Source organism: Zonotrichia albicollis, chromosome 1, assembly GCF_047830755.1.
Source record: "Zonotrichia albicollis isolate bZonAlb1 chromosome 1, bZonAlb1.hap1, whole genome shotgun sequence".
NCBI classification, from domain to species: Eukaryota; Metazoa; Chordata; class Aves; order Passeriformes; family Passerellidae; genus Zonotrichia; species Zonotrichia albicollis.
In genome coordinates, this window is record NC_133819.1 from 121,301,037 (window position 1) to 121,320,639 (window position 19,603).

At 38.2% G+C, this 19,603-nt stretch overlaps 1 protein-coding gene across 21 annotated transcripts in view; it reads left to right on the top strand.

Moving 5' to 3' along the window:
* SULF1 (sulfatase 1) overlaps positions 1-19,603 on the top strand; it is a 188,024-nt gene that overhangs the window by 85,260 nt on the left and 83,161 nt on the right. For 15 of the 21 annotated variants that reach the window (XM_074552222.1, XM_074552199.1, XM_074552132.1 and 12 more), the window contains one exon: positions 1,639-1,736. The exons of the other annotated variants lie outside the window; for them this stretch is intronic. The gene's annotated coding sequence lies outside the window, so the exon portion shown is untranslated. The remainder of the gene's footprint in view (positions 1-1,638; positions 1,737-19,603) is intronic. 21 annotated transcript variants of the gene reach the window in all.

Consider the following 19,603-nt stretch of genomic DNA (forward strand, 5'->3'; position numbering starts at 1 on the left):
AGCAGCACATTAGGCCTGTATGTATTTCAGGCTCCTCAGTTTTGATTTATACTATCTCCAGTTTGGGTTTATTGAAGGGAGAGTTCATTCTTTCTTTTTTTCCTCCCACTCCATTCCCTGGGAGCTATAAATGCCCCAGTTATCCTGGGAATTTTTTTTTTTTTGGTCCCAGGTACCCAGCTGTGACTGAAATAATGCTCCCCATCTGTGTTCATTGTTTGCATTGATGGTGTCTGTGCAAGTCACCAGGGCTTTCCTAATAAGGTTCAGTTTGACCTTTCAGAAGTTCTCAAATGAAGAATCTAAGTGCACTCACCAGCCTCAAAAGAGATAGACTTCTCTGCCACTGCCCTTACGAACAGCTGTACGAGACAGTGAAGGATGAGTGTTTCAAAACCAAAGTCAGCCCTCTGAGCTGCTCAAGAGTGTGCAAGCACCGGGCAGCCGGGGGCTGGCTATTCTCCCCAGAAGGATGGTGCACCAGATGGAGGCAGATCCCGGAGAAGGGGAGCAGACAGACTGACAGACAAAGAGACTTCACCACAGAGGAAGAGAAAGTCTAGAGAGATGCCCTCTAAACTGACAGCTGATTTTTAGGCAGGAAAGCACTGCCTGGTGGTTTCAGTGCCCACGTGTTCAAGGTGAGGGCTTCAAGCTGCACGTGCCGACTTCTGGTGTGATGACCCCTGGTTCTTCTCCTTTTTTGTGAGAGCACTGGAACTGGTGTGACAACACAGGGAGCCAAGTGAAAGGAATAACCCACCTGAAAAATAATTGTGTTTGCTGGTTTTCTCTAATAATTTTGGCTGGCATGGTTAGTACTTGGAGAGATTGGTTCTCTCACCTGGCTCCGCTCAGCCCCAGGAGCGTTTGTGCTGACACAGGCAGGGGAGAATCGCTGCCAGGATGGTGGGGGAAGGTGGTGTCTCTTCTGTCAGGTGCTTGTGCCTAGTTGAGGCTGAAACTATTGCTCACATCAACAAAATATTTACTGTGTTCATGAAAATAAATGAAGCAAAGGTCTTTTTTTTCTGTCAGGGAAACCTTCTGGCTGAAGTCACCTATGAGATCTGGAATCTTTATAGTAGCTGAGAAAGTGGATATTTACCAGTTGCTTTTTATCAAAGGAAGAAGAAGAGCAAGGCATTCAGATTAATAACGCACATACTGGTAGCTACCTTTCGGATGCCTAAAGACAAAATGGAATAATTTGTGGCTAATTTATATATGATTTCAGTATTATTTCATTTTAGCAAAGGAAAAATGAACAATTATGAAAGCTAAGACAACTATCTCCAAACCAGAAATTTCAATTAAAATATTACAAATATTCTCAGAAAATATCCTGACAAGTTACAGATTTTAGTGATGAACATCTAGATATTTGAACCATTCATTAGAATCTGGGTATATTAAGGCTCTAAGTTTCAATTATTTTGACTATAGCAACATGCTAACTTGCAAGCAAGTAAATTATGTGTCATAAACTTGATTCCATAGAGTGATTCAGCAAAGTAAATAGGAATTCATAAACTAAATTTTGCAAGAAATTCTAACCCCAGTATGAACAGAGCTTGTGTTGCAACTGTGTGATTCCTAGTTGTTTATAAGTATTAATGTGTTCTCCCCTTTTCGCAGGTTTTGCCCATAATAAACTCACTGAGCAAGACATATGGACTTCTATCCAATGCTATGAAAATTAACCAAGGCACATTAACTTCAGGAAATTTTCAAAGGTACAAAAATAATATGTGTATTCAGCAATTAATTTAGCCAAATAAGCCATCAGCTTGTGCTACATAGTTTAAGTATTATGTCAGGTCAATAATTAAGCTGTAGTAAATCTGGAGGTTCTATTCTGCCAAACTTTAAAGGCTCGAGAGTAACCCAAGGACCCTTCACATTTTAATAACCCAGTGAATGATTACACAGATAGCTTTTCAATCCGAGGTTTGCTACTATTAGCTTTCTATTTTTTAAGACATCCAGGAATTCTATGTTTTGTGGTTATTGAATAATATCCTGTGAAAAAATGTATGCTGTCTTGCTTTTATGAAAAGGAATATTTAATAGACTTCAGTTATATCAAGATAAAATGCAGTTTTCCTGTAGGGAAAGATATACATTAAGCAAAAATAATGGTTTGGAATTTTCCCTTGTTTATGTGAACATGATGATTATGAAAACATGAACCTAATCTCAGTGTATGCAGCTGGTCATGGTAAAGAAAAAGCATTTTGCAAGCTGTCTTATGTGACTCTGCCAAAGCAATTCCAAAGTATCTGTGGTAGTTCTGTGCTTTCAAGGTCTGGCTGACTTTTAGGTGGAGCTCTGAGCAAGTTGTGTGGTGACCTCGTGATGTGGGAATTATGGCAATAGACTCAGTATCAAATCATACATCTCAGCTTAACAAATAAAAATATAAAGCCACATGACAGAACACAGGGCAGGGAGTTTGAAATGCTCTGAGATTCATTTTTTCCCCTCAGCGATATTATTTTCTGTCACCTCATTTACATAAAGTATTTCTGGTTAAACAATTTGCAAATGCATGTGATTTAATAGCAGGTATATGTGTGGCAGAGGTAAATTTGGACTTAAAATAAGGACATTGCTAACAGTGAAAGACAGCTGGTATACATCAAGTTTATTTCACATGCAAGTCTTTGTATGGAATTTTCTTGGAACCAGTAACTTTCTGACATGTTAGCTCATAGTTTATTTTAATTACAAAGTATCTAAATTTCCAGATCTTCAGATAATGTTTCATAATTACTAGAATTAACATAAGCTTATTCAATCTGCTTTATTTTCCCTCCAGATGTGTGGCTGCATAATGGTCCCATATAAAGCAGATATTATTTTCTTGCATGCAGCATATCGGAATATCCACACTTTCCTATACCAGTGATCTAGTAATTAACTTAATTTCCAACTTAATTTTCTCTCCCAGCTTTATCTAAATTTTTACTACATTTATCTGTAGGTTTATCTATAATTTTCTTACATTGCTCTTGAAGAGGTTAACCAGACTAAGGCCAAGAAAATGCATGCCACAGATTTCCACAGAAGTGGAAGAATATGATATAAATTAGTGCTCTTGATTTTGATGGAGAGAATGGATTGGATTATTATTTGCCATACCTTCCAGTCCTACCAATGAAATGACAAGTGATCATTTTGATCATGTTCCCAGTCTACCAAAGGCAGGAAGCCCAAATAGTCTTAAGAAGGATGTTATATTGGAAGAATTCCAAGAATTTTTGCAGATCCAAAGGTTAATTTTTATTTTTTTTTTTTTTTAGAGCTTGCACATTTTTTAATCTAACGTGAAACTTCAGTGGCTTACTCTTCATTGACTACATTATCTACTGTTCTACAGAGATTTTACAAGTTTATAAACATACCGTTTCTCTACAGATTTAGGGTCATAGTGAACCTATAACTGTGAATGTACAGAAATGTAATTCACATTTGTCAGTATTAGGAATGCCTTTAGAATATTTATTATGAAATAAAGTGTTATCACTTGCACCATGGATAAAATAGTTGGGGAGTTCCAAGAAAAATGTAAAGGCAACTTTTTGACCTGAAGCTTAAAACTCATGTCTCTCATGTATATAATCTATTAATGACACACTCAGTGCAAAGACTTTTCTGGCACATTATCCACTAACATTCCACAATCCAACTTCAGTTAATCTGAATTGTACTGAACCCTGGGGGTCAGATTTTTAGAAATGTAGTTTCATTACTGCCCACACATGTATCCCAGCTCCAAATATACACACAGGGTTCCCAGTTTATTTTTGGGAAGTGAAAGAGCTTGAAATACCCATTTCAGTCCACCTGAAATGAGCATGATCCTGAAATGAGAGCTGGAGAAGCTTGCATGTTACAGGACCTAAGAGAGTGAATCTGTATGAGGTCAAGAGTATGTGGCTGACCGGCAGTGTCTCCAAGAGAAACCCAGGTAGATGCTCAGATGGGTCTCACAGAATAGTTCAGAAAAATCCCAGCAGTCAGTAGTTTGCTAGGAGAGGTTGGGAAGCTGAGGAACGGACACACAGAACATTAGAGCATGTAACATTTTCTTGCAGTTCAGTGCATCACCCTTCATTTTACTGTGTGCACACTGAGGGTCCATCAACAAGGTATTGCTGAGAATCCTGTCTGCAGGTGTACAGCAGAGCTACTGTCCTTTTATAGGACTCCTTTTTCTGTGCTATGATGCTTCATTTTTATTTGTCTACACAGGATGCAGCCAAGTTGTGCAGAATCTGTAATAAGCTTTTCTCTAGCCAGAATTTTGTCAAGTGTCCTCCTTGTCTAGAGGCTTTTTCTTTCTCTCCTGCTAAAAGGTCACAAGGAAATACCCATCAAAAATAGGGAGGTTCTTTAGGAAAAGTCCTCTAACACATACAGAGAGGTGCATCTCTGTATTGTGTGCCTATACAAGTTCAGACATGCACCCACAAAAAGATTATCTTCCAACAAGCCTGACAAGAAGCTAGTCACTTCTGCATTCCCCTGTGTGATCTCTACCACCAGTGTTCAGTTCTCTGAGTACCATATTCCACTTTTGCCAATAAAACTAATTTTTTTTCCTCTCTTGTTGTGAAATTTCTCAGTTAAGAAAAGTGGATTATGTAGAAGGGGGTTATTAGTTGAAAGGCAAGGGGGGAGTGGTAAATAATTTCTAACTACAATACTTATAGCTGAAAAAATTAGATATTAGAAAACTGCACAAATTTGCCCCTTCTTTTCCTCTCCATTTTGTGACTTTCTTGCCTACATCATATTTCTGTTCTGACCTGGTAAACAAGAGCCTTTTCCATTTGGTTTTCTTTCCCATCACACTCTCACACATAAGCCTTTCCTATGTTTCTCTATATACACTGTTGATTAAGATCTAGAGGGAGTTTTTTTACAGACTGTCAATACAGTAGAAAGTCTGTGATCTCAGAGCTTTCCCTTTAGAAGCTGTGAAAATGAAGATTCTTGGCTTCATTTTTAGTATATCTGTAACCTACCACATGTCACTTAACTTGTTTGCCTTTGTGGCTGCTCATCCCTATTAAATTAGTTCACACCAGTAGAGCTGCAAAGAGAAAGGATGAGGTTTTTCTCCTTCGTTTCCTCCTGCTACTTAGCGGGAAGGGGTTCTCAGCTGCTGATTATGTTGCTTCACTGGTTTCCTTGCTGGTGAGTTTCTCTGCGCCCCATGCCTTAATGAGGAACAGGCAGTCAGCAGTTCCGTGGGCAGCGTGCTCAGAGCGTGCTCGGGAAAAGAGACACGGGCAGGAGTAAAAGAGATCCAAATAGCTTCCTTTCCAACCTGCACCAAAAGGAAGGCAGGAACTTTTTTTCTAAGTTTACTCTTAGGATTTCAAGAGCAAGCTGTCAGATTGCTAGTCTCTGGAAGTATTTATGAACCTTTTCCTGCATTTAGGTGGTGGGTTTTTTTCCTTGTAAGAGCCAAGTCATTTCCTTCCTGTCCAGTATCAGTCATTCCTTACTGGAGAAATGTAACCATGCAAGGGCACCAAAATAAAACATGCATGGTCTGATAAAAATAATATTTCATGTAAGAAATGTTTTTAAGGTGGATATTGTAGAAGAATTGTATGTGTCACTATTTCCTCTGCCTCCTCCCAAAGATTTCCCATCAGATGAACGTTTAAAAACTGTGATTTTTTTCAACCATTCTCTTCTACTGCCAGTAACTTGATCCAAAAGTATCTCAACATTTTTCTTGCGAAAATGCAAAGTTGCCCTAGTTGGATTTTAATTGTTATAGAATCATAGTCATAGAATGGTTTGGGTTGGAACGCATCTTAAAAACCATCTAGATCCAAATCCCCACCCTGGGCTGGAGCACCCTCCACTAGACCTTAATGCCCCATCCAAGCTGGCCTTGAACTCTTCCAGAGACAGGGCATCCACAGCTTCTCTGGGTGACCTGTTCCAATGCCTCACCATCCTCAGAGAGAAGAATTTCTTCCTAATATCTGACTTAAATTGATCCTTATGCCTTTTAAAGCCATCCCCTACATGGCCTTGTAAAATGTACCCCTCCTGTTCTTCAGTACTAAAAGGCTGCCCTAAGGTCTCCCGGGAACATTTTCTTCTCCAGGTTGAACAATCCCAACTGTTTCAGCCTGTCTTCAGAGAAGAGGTGCTCCAGCCCTCTCATCATCTTAATGGCCCTCCTGTGGATGTGCTTCAACAGCTCCATGTTCTTCTGGTGCTGGGAACCCCAAGAGCTGGATGCAGCACTCCAAGTGGGGTCTCACGAGAGTGAAGTGGAGGGGTGAAATCACCTCCCTCAACAGGCTGGCCACTCTCTTTGTCAGTGGCCAGCATGTTGGCTTTCTGGGCTCAAAGTGCACATTGCTGGGTAATGCTGAGCTTCTTGCCAACCAAGTCTTTACCTCAAGACTGCTCTCAATCCTTTCTCTGCCCAGTCCATATTTGTGCTTGGTTCACATGCAGGACCTTGCACTTGGCCTTGTTCATCTTCATGAGGTTCACATGGGAACTAGATCACATAGTATAGTCTGGGAAAGAAAGAAAGAAAAGAATACTAGAAAGGAAACTCTTTTGTGACGTTACACATTAGACAAAAATGACAAAAGAAAACTGTTAAAGCAAAAGCATGCAAACAGGCAGACCTGCCTAATGTCACGTAAGTGGTGAGATAAAGTAATATTAAAACTGTAAATGCTTTTTGAGTGAGGTACATGGGTATATGGGTAACATTTTTTCACAGAGGACTTTTTTGGACATCCAGAAAAAAATTATGTATCTGCAACTGCTTAAATCTACTTGCAGTGAGAAAAGTATTTGGACATGTGTTTATATATGTGCTATTGACATAGCAATGAAGCAGCTTACTGACTCAGGGCCAAGAAACAGTGATGGTAAAACTTTCCAGCATTTGTAGTTGCCTTGCAGTTTTTCATAAGACATCATTCCTTATTGTTGCCTCAAGTTGTAATCATTTTCCCTACTGCCTCCTTACTTCTGGGGAAGAATTCAACCATGTTTCACACTTTATTCCTCATGTGGAAGAAAAATTCATGGGTTTCCAGCCAGTTTTGTGGTTCCTAATATACAGGAATGTGTACAGAGGAGAGAGAGGTGTTTGTACGAGACTCCCTATATAAGATATCATCCCCTTCTCAGCTTCTTTGGTGTGACATTGCAGTGAGAAAACTGACGCCCTAGTTTAATTGGATAAACTGGTATTTAGAGGAATCTAGTCCCACCTTCTTGCTCCGGGCAAGACTTTCTATGTGACAGCACCACAGCCAATGCCCCAGGGAAAACATTGCTTCACCACCTCTCAGGACAGGCACATTTAAGATTGTGAAGTGCTTGGGTAAGGCAGTAGTGGGATGCTCATAAATGCCACAGAGAAATCCCAGGCTCCATGGCTCAACAGCCGTGTATCACACGGGGAGCACATTTATCTCCAGGAGCTGATCCTGGAAGCTGCAGGCCACAACAGTTCCCACTGAAGGCTTTCCCTGACCCCTCAGTGATCAGAGATTCTATGGGATTTTGAAATCCTGTGAGATGTAAGTTAAGATGACTAAAGTAATAAAATATAAACACTGATTAACAAAGCAGGTCTTTATAGCCATTGAATTTATATTTATAAATAGCCATAGACATGACTGAGTGACAATGTTCAACCATGCAACAAATTAAAAGCAAATAAAGATATGATGACACAGTAATTGTGACTGAAATGAAAACATTCTTTACCAGCATTTTTAGATTCTTATACACACATTAACTTTTTCTTTTAGGTAGCAGGCCTTCCCTACTTCATAGTTTAAATGATACCAAATTAAACCATCGTGCACACTGTGTGTTCCTGAATTTTTAAAGCTCCACATGACTATTGAAATAATCCAGACGACAAAAGAAAACAGTTTTTCTGTGAAAAGTTAGACTTTGAATTTCATTTATGATTCAGATAAATTCATAAATATCCCCATGGCCATGATGCCATGGAAGTGGTGCACTGTGTTTACACAGCCTAATGCTTAGGTTACACTTAAAATTCCAGAAGGATTATATTCTGCCGTGTTCAGAACATAGTGGCTGTATTTTATGCCTCAAGGTACCCAACAGGATCATGAAGAATTTTTAACCATATAAAAGAAGATGTGCATTTTAAAAATATTTTGGGGTGGAAGTGGTGATTTTTATTTTTTCTTCTATCTTGTACCAGCTGCTATTGTACCAACTTAAGAATGCATGATCTGATTCTCAGGTGCATGGCAATTTTCGGCTGGGTCTGGTGAGAAAAGTCTCTGTTGAGATTTTTCTTCCAATCTGTATCACACACACAATATAGGCTGGGATTAAAATAAAGAGAAGTTAAAGTAAAGCATGGTGCTGAAATACAGCATTAACAAAGATCTAACTGTTAACTCTCAGGCTATTAACTAGAATAGACAATACAGCAATGCTTATAGGTAGAAAAAATGGTGGTAAGAGAGAGCTGAGTGGATCTGTCTCATTCCAGGAATATATGAAAGGTAGAACACCTCTACTGACTTCTGAAAATTTTGTGGATATTTATTAATGTGCAACTCTGTCATAAGACCAATATCAGAAAGGTTCCATGTCTTCTGTGGTTCATGGTGGTTACAGTGACCCTGTTAAAGCTATTCAGCTTCTGCAAGCAAGTTTACAAACATAACCTCTATCTTAGGTTATCCCTATTACTAAATACATATCCCTGTTACTCAAGGTAGATGGACTACACTAGATATATTTCTGTAGAAAAAGTTTTCAGCCTCCAAATTTTAGATGTTCTGTATAGAGTTATTCATTCAATTATCAGCATTGTAGCAGCTGAATGAGACATCTCTCTTTGGAAGACTTCTCTTCTGGTTTTGCTCTTGCGTTAGTTCTAAATTTGCTATTCATCAAGTAAAATTGCTGAGTAAGAAAGCATCACTTTGCAAGTTGAATTTTCAGTGCAGGATAATAGTTAATATGCATTCTTGATCTGTATATTGAAGAATGAAAAAGTAGTTCTATTGATCAGTTTTAAAATCCAAACTTGAAATGAGTGCACTTTCTGTCTAAAAACGGCATAAGAAATTTCTGGCTCTGATGTTTCACTGTCTATTTTTTTGTTTTGGTTTGTGGGGTGTTTTTCTTTCTGCAGACAGGTCCTTTCGGTAAGTATAAATAAAGTAAGACATTTTCATGTTGCACTGTTACTTCACAATATGAAGAAAACAAGAGGGATCATTTCACCCATCATTGAAATGCAGCCATTTCAGTGATGTGTCATTTTATGGATGCTAGCAAACTAAACAAGGAGTTAATGAGCTCTAGAATATGCTGTTAAAACTGCAGAGAAAACTGAAAAACTGTTTCGATAAAGGGAGATGTTTGACCTGCTTCAAGGTATAAAAGAAAATTTGTGATTCTCCTAAGTCCACAAGCCCTAGATTAATGTTAGTGTCAAACTGACTCTGTGTTAAGCTCATTTGATGTGCCTCTGGGCTATAAGATGTTACTTTGCCAGCAGCAAAGGTCACATGTTTTCAGGTACTGACAGTGCAAGTAATGACAAGTTGTTTCTGTCTTTGAGTGGTTCAGGGTCTTTTTAGCTTTCATTCAATGAATTTGGCAAAGTGTAGCCTCTGCCCAAGAGGGCCCTGTGCCTTTGAGCATACAGCTGAGGGAATTATTAAACCTCCAGCTCTGAAATCTATAGCCTCATTTAGTTCAGACCTCCCAAAGGAATGTTTATGCCCTTAGCTAAATAGCAAACAATTTTTACATGGGTGGAAAATTTCTTCTTGATCAAAAAAAAGAAAGAGGAAGAATCATTTATATATTTAGCCCTAAGAACATTTTTTAAAAAATACGTTTAGGTATGGTAGGTCAAACTAGATTTACAATTACGGTTATAGAAAACAAGAGCTTTTGTGAAACTTTGTGAGCACCCGTCTTAAGGAAGGAAGCCTGATCAAATAGCTGAAACTCAGGAGCAGAGCTGAAGTGCTGCTTTCCTGGCTCCTTCCTGGGTTGTTGAGTGACGAAATAAGTCGTGTAACAATACCAAGATTTACACAATGTTGTGAGTCATCTCTAACAGGTAATCAGAAAATACATTAAGCCACTCAGATGGGAGCCCGAAACTTCCCAAACAGTCACAGAGTACACATGACTTCTCCTGTGCCTTGGAGTGGTGAAGAGTGCTTTGAGAAAAGTTTTGTCCTCTGAGGCAAAGGGCAATAAAGGGAATTTAGGTTAGAATGCTCTGGGAACATAATTTGCTAAGTATTATCTGACACCTACAAGCTGTGGGGTAGGTTTTTTAGCTCCCAGCATGAGATCTGAGCAAGGGGAAATGATAACAGCTTGTAGTGGATGACAAGGGCTTGGATACCCCAGATAGCTGTCTCTTGCACAAACACAGATACAGTCAGTCTTCTCTGAGAAACAGATGCTTGGAGCCTGAAGTCATGTCCTTCCTCAGTCTCAGTGCTTGCTCTTAGCCTCTTTCTACATTATCCCAAAATTTTTGTTTGATGAGAAGCAGAAACGTCTCAAAAATGCCAGCAGCCCATCATCACATCAAGAGATCTAACCTGCAGAACTAAGGCCCCCCCCTTAGCATATGGATCTTACCAGGACCAGCTTTCCTAGGAGAGGTGTATTTAACCTCTTGTCACCATTGCCTGGTGACTGAGGAACACTCCTGGGATGGGGCTGGATCTCCAGATCTCTTCATGAAGAGGAACCCTTGAAACTGAGACTTCCAGTTTCTGATGGATCCCCAGCATCCCATGAATTTTCCATGAACAGTGTGTGCCTCACAAATAGGAGTCCTTTAGAGAATTATGCCTGTTTTGCATCTCCCAAACAGCTTTAGCTAAAAGGCAGGATCTCAAGCAATTAGTGCAACATAGACAGGGTGACAACTGAGCAGACCCAGAAGCCCAGCATTAGGTCTCCAAAGAACTTGAGGTATCTTAAGCTGTGCAGCACGATAGGTACGGATTATTTTAATTGCTCTTGTGAAGTTAAGCCCCTGAGTTTCTCTGAAAGGGCAATGATGTGATTTGTGGCATACTTGCTGAAAAGCACATTGGTTCATGCTGTAGCAACCCAAGTACCAACAGAGATTGTTAATTTGTTTGTATATGTGTCACAGTTCTTAGAAGTGCCTATAAAGGATTTAATTGAACCTGATTAGCTTAATCGGCACAGATTTCTACATGGACATGCCTTTCTCACATCTGTGCCATTTGTTTCACTACCTCCTTTCTCTTTTTCCTTTAGTCACAGTTTTTCTTAACAAAGTTTATATAACTTTAAAGTCCATAGACTTTTCTCTGGGTATTTTCCTTTCTATTCTCTTTTCAGTTGCATTTTTTATCTCTGTAGAAAGTTGCAGATGGTGTAAAACTGGCAAAAAGAAATATAAGGAGCAAAAAGATGAGACTAAATACCCGAAAATTGAATGTAGTTTGCCCTCAAGCTTTTCATGGCAAAATTTGGGATCTGGACATTTCCCAGAACCCAAATTAGGACAGCTAAGCAGAGAAAGGGGAACAGACCACCATAGAGTATGTTGATGCATTAGGCTTCAGGAGAAAGTAAAAAAAATATTAGAGGACAAAGCTGGCCATGCTTCCCCTCACAGTAACATTGGGTACTCAGGCACAACCTCCCTAAAGCAGAAGGAAAAGCATTAAAAAATATTTTTCGTACTGCTATGTCAGTGTCAGACTCTTCCAAAGGCAACAGCATTTTCTTTGTTTGCATTGACAAAATTCAGGGTTACAATTTTTTCTTCTGAATACATGACTGTATTTTTCATCTGAACTTCAGATTGCAAAACATTAATATTTTTTTCCTCCCTTTATGAGAAAATAAGTATACTAAGCTTTAAATGTACGCATAAGAAAGGAACATAAAACATGTATGTGTATGTGCACCTGCAAGGAGATGTCGATGAAGACATAGGTGTCACTTCTAGCCTTGTGACAATCACTGCTTCCCCAGACACAAGCTGGGAAAACATAAAAATGTATGAAACTGTCCCCACTGTGACTATTTAATCTTCTTCCTCTTCTTCTGTCACTTTTGTACTTGTACAATAATTGTACCTTTGCATGCAACTTGAAGGAGCATCACTGGGGAGATTTTAATTTATCTATGTATGGTAGATTATATTCTAAAACTTTCAAATTTTCACTTTTCAATATTTTCTCTGTAAAGAGGGTAAGGTAATAGCTCAGAAAATGACACCAGTTATCTCATCTGCTGAGTTGGATCAGGACACTTAGACATAGGTGCTAGGTTGTGAATATCTGGACTCCCATTATAGGCAAAAGCGTTTGAGTCAATACAGCCAGTGGAGCTTGGACAGAGAAATAATTTCCAGGTTCCCCCAACTGTACAGGCTAGATTGTCCTCCATCATAAGAGTTTAAATATCTACCAGCATTTTGAGAATTAAATCTTGATGTCAGCAGTGCAGAGGTGAATCATTTAAGTAGATGCAGATGTAGGTGTGAAGTAGACAGTGATTGAATTAAAACTGTTGTGATTGAAAAGTGAATAAAGTCCTATTCTGTTATGTAGCCATCAGGTGTAATTAAAATCCAGTGCATGGTTAACTGACTTTTATTTACCTATAATAGGAGGGATGTATATGCTGTATTCGTGAGGCAAGTAACTCTAGATTACTTTTTTCATATTTAAGCTATTCAGGGTGGTCAGTAAACATTTAGTAATGCTAACTCCCATTAAGCATTACATAAGTCAATTACACTTACTCATTTCCAAGGGAAATATTAAAACCAGAAGTCAGAGAGCTAATCCTGCAGAGTTTGAACAATTCCAAATAATGATTAGTACCATACTTGTTTAGCACTAAGTACGATGAAGGCCTCAGGGTTCATACCACAAGACAGGCTGATCCCAAGACCCATGGAGCACTGACAAAGTCTCAAAACAGACCTGAAGGGATTCATAGATCTCCATGCTTGATCCCATGCATGGAGGTGAATCTGACTCTACAGCCTTCCTTTAAATAACAAGATTCAGTCTTGTTTTTCTGTGCAAAACAAGTTGCTGACAGCCTAGAAATAAAGAAGGGGTTTAATTTCTATTCAGCTCTGAGCTCTTAAATTTTTCTGTCTCAGCACTGCCTCACTAGGTATGTTGGTTGTGCACCCATTCAGGAGCAGGATACAGTCAGCACTTAAATTATCCATGTGTTGTAGATTATTCATGCCCACAGGTATCAGCTGAAGCAGGGAGCTGCATGAATGCTTCTAAAGTCCTTCCAGGAGCATCTCAACTCTGTAATCAGTACAGCTGCTTTTGAGTTGCACAGAACTGGAGATCATAAGCCCATATAAATCTTATCTGGCTCCATAGTAAGCCAGCTCCCTGGGAAGCACAGAGACTGGTGGTGTTGACCTTTATCCAGCTGGGGTTTATTAATTTTGGCTCAATGCTGCTCTGCCAAACCCATAGTAGAGCTGGCTCTGGTGGAGGTGACCATCTGACAGGTGACAAGGGGTGGAGGGAATGAAGAATTACTTCTGAACCACGGTGCATTTTTCTAGAAGAGGAGTTTGCAATTTATTAGAGGAGGCACTGTGCTACAAGATTCCAGACAGTTTGGCCCTGTTTTAAAATTTTTTTTTTAAATTTTTAAAATTCTTTTATTTTATTTTAATATTTCAATTTCAACTAACGCATCTTTTTGAAGTGATTGGAGGAGTTGCATGGACTTGTGTACAATCAGAAAACTCAATTCTAGATAGCTATAGATTGAGGAGACTTTAGTGCTTTATTTAGTTTTCATAGGATAGATGTTTTTAGGCTGCCAACAAGTAATCCATTTTAAAGATGCCTATTCATCTTTAAAATGTGCTTCACATCAGGTGACTTCATTGCATCAATCCTAGGCTGACATTGACCTGGACTGCTCTTGCAAGCCTATGGGATGAAATAGATCTCCAGCACTAATTTTTCAATTTCTCCAAACTTTTATTACCAGTTCATATGCAGTTTCTTCACATGACAGTGAGCCACATATGTTCTAGACTAAACTTGAAAGCCTAGGCTCAGATTTAGTAAAGTCTTAGCAGTTTATAGTGGCTGTGAAAATTGCTCAGTTAAAGCATGGCGCTTCCATATCTGATGGAGGCACTTCCAATAAAGTTATTCCTAGAGGCCCTTGGTTTTATTTTGTCAAGAGCAGAGAATTCTGAACAATAGACTTTCGGATAATTCAGTAGGATTCTTTATGACTTTATGTTAATTTTTCCCTTCAAAGGTTCTATTTCAAGTATCAGAGGTTCTAAAACTATAATGTCAGCTTGTGTATAAATGACACCAGAAACCTCAAACATTCTGTTAGACAATGGAAAAGAAAATACATGGACAAGACAGAGACATGACTAGAGAAAATGTAACAAGAAAAATATCTTAATTGTGATGAAGAAAATATTTCTTTGGCCTGCAAATATTTTTTATTTTTATAGCAACTTATAATCAAAAACTTTCTAAAATATTAATTAGTTGAGTCTCACAATTTGAAAGGTGAATAAGAGTTACATTGGGATGGTGCTGTTTTTCACTGGAGTACAGCCTGATCCACTTGTGATTGATATTTGACAAAATACAAAGCTGTTGATCCAGATGGTAATAATCACATACAGAAAGTATTTCTAGATCATAACTGTAGTCAAGATTTTGATCCAAAGTTCCTAGCATTTAATGTAAGCAGTGGCAGAATTAAGACACTGCTCAAACTGAGAAGGGAATTGCTGTCAGCATTGTCTGTTAAATGCATTGGGAACTGCCATAAATACAGGTAGTTCCAACCATGCCTTGCTAATTGCCTGGGTAAGTCCCTCAATCTTCCCTTATCAAAACAAGGACCAAAGACACACCATGTGGAACAGATTCTGAAAGCTCTGTGGAGCCAGAAAAATCTGTTGCCTGTGACCTCAGAGAAAATTTCACATTTGGTAAGACTTCAGTTTGATTGTATTTCTTTGAGCCTTTCTGCTATAAGTGTTTAATAATTTGAACTATGTCAATAATTGCCCAAGTTTGCCTACATGAGCTAAGTCATTTAAGAAATTACTTAGGAAAGTAATGAATTTGATGAGAGTATAAGTTAAACTAATTAATCATCAGTTAGTCATGGTCTTGTGTCTAGACAAGCAACAGTCTTACAATATGCAGTACCTGAGGCAAACAAGTAAAAATACTCCATTTCACATGAATCTTTTATTTCACTGTGATTGTGGTAGTGTATAGACATACTATAACTTAATTAAAATGCAAAACCCAATGTACTTTGTCCTTACAGTGTCCTTACTGTTTGCCCTCACAGTGATGTAATCCAGATACTGTATTCTTCAATTTAATTTCCTTAGCCTGTTGGAAAAAGAAAGCCTCTTTCATGAAAACACATCTTTCCCTAAAGCTTCAGAAGTTTTAAGTGTATGTATGTAACTAGCAAACTAATCTGTCTTCAAGTTGCTCCTGTTGCAGAACTGTAATTCAGATAATTCGGAAAACAGAAAGTTTTCTGTACAAAGCTCAGAACCATTTCTTTGTAGATGAAATTCAGTGCTTATCACAGCATCTAGAGCAGCTTTTGTTAGCACATCCTTTCTGTCCTGTAAGTCTCCTGGAGCTGAATGTTCTGCAGCAGCTTCAGAGCCTCAGTGTGTTTCTAACAACTCATAGCTACACATGATACAGTGCTGCAGCTGAGCTTTGATGGGACAAGGGTTTTTATATCCGTAGTGGATTTTTATCCAAGAGGAATCATGTCTCTGTTTTAACAGCAGAAACTTTTTAAAAAGGCTTTTGTGGTTTTAGCTGTCATTTTCAACTTTAAGAATCTGACTTAAGGACAGTTTAGCGTATTTAACATTCGCTTGACAGACCCTTGGCGTGTCCCTTATCTCTATCCAGTGGTTTCCTACCTGGAAAGCTCCTTTCAGCTCACCTGAATGAACTTTCAGTCCACTGGAGTGAAACTCTTTCAGCTGCTCCTGCAGCTTCTTTTTACTCTGTTTCTCAAATCTGTGTGAACTGTACCAAAGCTAGCAGAGCTGAAAACAGAGCAGTAACTAGGAATTAAGAAGCTGATAACACCAGTGTGGCCAAATGTACTAATCATAAAACAAAACAGTAAAATTTCACTGCTTGAATAAAAGCTTGCTTGTTATACTATACAAATTCCTTTATTTTACATTCTCAGTGGAAGATGGAATAAATGTGTCTTTTTTATGGGATGATTTAGTTCATTCATACCATAGCCATAGGCAAAATTCCTCAGCACACTATATTTTGCTGTGAAAATATTCCTGTTCTGAAGTCAAGTTCAAATGTTTAATCATCTAGATATATGAACAAACAAAATGTTTAACATTTCTTGTCACTTTTTAACAAAGTCCATTTTATATACAAAAAAAATGCTCCTAGCTAATTCTTGAGTTTACTTTGTACCAACCCCAGTGCCAACCGTACTGAACCCTTGAATACCCAAGGACTAGGTGCAATAATATGAAAGTACAGTAAAAACAAATTACTATATTCACTTTAAGTGCATTAATTGTAGAGGAGGCCCTGCATTAGCAAGGTGTCCAAGGAACTTAAGGCAATTATGTGATGTAAAGCTGCAGTGCAATACCGTTATTCCCAGCCTTGTAAGACAGCAGCTTTCTTTTTTCTGGGAGAAGAAACAATTCTTCTGCCTGTTTCCCACTTCCCCTCTGCCCTATCAAAAGGAGTACAAGGACAGGATCCTCACCAAAAGATTCTCATGAAGATGGAACTCTCTCATGCAGGAGTACATACAGCTCATATCTTGATAAGATGGCTGCAAAGCAGAGGACAACTGAAATTTCAGACTCTTATGGTTCTGCAGCTTCTTATGTGGCATCCCACTTTCTTAGATGTGAGATTAGCTTTTATTGTATGGCAAAGAAACATGGAATTAAAACCTTTTAATTCTATCAAAGTGAAAACCATGCTTCAGAAGCATGCAGCTGGTTTGGCTTGGTATATGGGAGTGTTCCCTCTGATTCTCTGTCATTAAAGGAGGGACTGAAGAGCATGCATTAAATTTTTAACTTTGACCAACTAACTAATTACATTAAAAAAGTAAGTTGGATAAAATTATTCAGATTTGCTTGACAATATCTTGAAAACAAATTTCCTGCACAGCTTCACATATAAAGTAGAAAACACATACTTAAAGTGACTTGACTACAGGATTTGTACAAAGAATCAGAGGCAGAAACAGTAGTCAGAAATAAATAATACTTCAAACAAAGTGGAGCAATAGCTCCTGACAGTTTTTTTGATTGATTTTTTAAAATTTATTTTTATTATTTTTTTGAGCACTGAATGATGCTTTGTTTTAGTGGAGGTAAGTTGCCCAAGCTAGCAGGCTCCATGACAGTGAAGTCATGTTTTGATTAACATCAAGACTCCTACTGACCTAAATCAATTCATTGTGCAAAAACACGAGAGTCCAAAAAAGCAATACTCAGAATTAATGATGTTTGGTTATCCATTCTCCAGTGAGGTTGAAAACACAGATGAATGTGGTGCCCTTCCCATTGTGTGTCATCAGATCTATCTTCCTCAGTCCTGAAGAAAGCGCATTTTTAACACTGCCAGCTCATTCTCCTTTATCAGACATCTCAATTTTTAGCATCATATGATTCTAGGAAAACTTATCTCTAATTTGCAAGAAAGAAATAAACATATTTAGTACCTAGGAATGCCAAAATAGTTTCAAAATGCACTATCTTAGGGGCTAGGAAGCCAAAAGATAAATAACATAGAACTTATTATTTTTTTAAAGAGTGTTATTTTGAAAACAGTTTCTTGATTTATCTTGGGCATTTGACTGACATATTTTTTGTTTAACACTTGCTGTTGGCAGGAGTAGAGTTTTCATTTCTCAGTGGTTCTCCTGATTTCTGCTGTGCAGTAAAGTGAACATCTCTTCATTTTCATCCAGAAGAATCATCTTCTTTCTTTAATGCTATTGTTGTTATTGAAGTAAGCAAAAGTGTTGCAAATAATTTCAGAACTGACCTTAACAAAAATATATGTTGGATATCTAAGCAGAATCTTTCAGACTGTGCCACTCTGGACCTCTTGTGCAGCATGGTTAAATCATCGTTATTCTTTTATTCCCTCTGTATAAATATAACAGCAGTATAAAAATCTTTTTGATGTCTAGGATAGTGTATGGCATCACAGGAAAACTAAGGAGGTCTTCTAAGCTGATTAAATAAAACCAACAAGAGTCACAGGAGGGAAGGGAGGAGGGAAAACACTTGCTTGCCTGATCTGAGATGTTTGCAAAAGCTGCAGCAATCCTCCACCAGTTAAGGATTGAAGTTTCCCTGGTGGACTGATGACCTTTGATGTGATAATTGCTGGTTTTCCTGAAACTCCCAAAAGAGAGTATGTATAGTAGGGTTAGAATAAAAAGGGATAAATATTAATGAAGCATTGGATTTTCATTCAAAAACAGCAGGAGCCAAGCAGTTAAACGCTCCTTTTCATCCCATGAAACAGGATATAAACTAAGATCCCTATAATATTTGCCACACAGCTTACAAACCCTAATCTCTGAGTAGTTTTACAGTGTCATGTATCTCTGTAGGTACAAGCTTATTCTGTTGTTTAAAATTTCATTAATTATCTTAGATTTTTCTTCTTTTGAAATTGTCATATAAATTAAAGTTTAATTTTTTTAAGTATTAAGTTTTTCCCTCCAACGTAACACATACATAAGTGTCAGGGTATTAATTTTCAATTAAGTGACCTTAGAAGATTTATTCTTCAGGTGAGGCTGAGGAAAGTGCCCTAGGATAAATGGTGGAAGTATTAGCTTTCTTTTGCTGTGGTTCACATGAAAGTTTTTATCCTTTACCTGAATCCAAGTTGATCCTAAGTTACTGCTTTTCAGCATCCACTTGCACACAATTCACTGTCATGTGCTTGACCACAGAAAATAACAAGGATATGTGCTAGAGTGAGTATGCAATTTGCTTGCTCTCTCACAAGCTGGGTGAAAAAAAAAATGTTTGCAGAGTAAAAAGAGTCACTTATAAGCCCATTGCTTACCACAACAACTTTTTCTAGTTGTTTGGGGGTTTTCTTGGTTTTTTGTTTGGGTTTTTTTGTAATAGAGACAGAGAGTTTTACTTATCTGGTGAAGTTACTTTCCTCTGGAGATAACTGTTGCTGTAGTTAGTAGGTGAAAAGTTACTTAAGAGTTTGCCAAAAGGCTTACAATCTCCATTTAGATTTAATTTGCATGTCTGTCATGGCTTGGAAAAGATTGAGTATTAGCCTTTCCTCTAGCATGTCAGTCATATTGTGCTGTTATCTTGAAGTATTTTAAAGACAAATAAAATTGAGATTTTCAGACTGATTAGGTGATGTGACTGCAAAGGCATTTTTGCATTGAAGAAATGTCTTTGTTATAGCAGCCATCATATCTGACCTGCTCCCTAGGTCAATAAAGATGAAGGGCTCTTGGTCTGTGG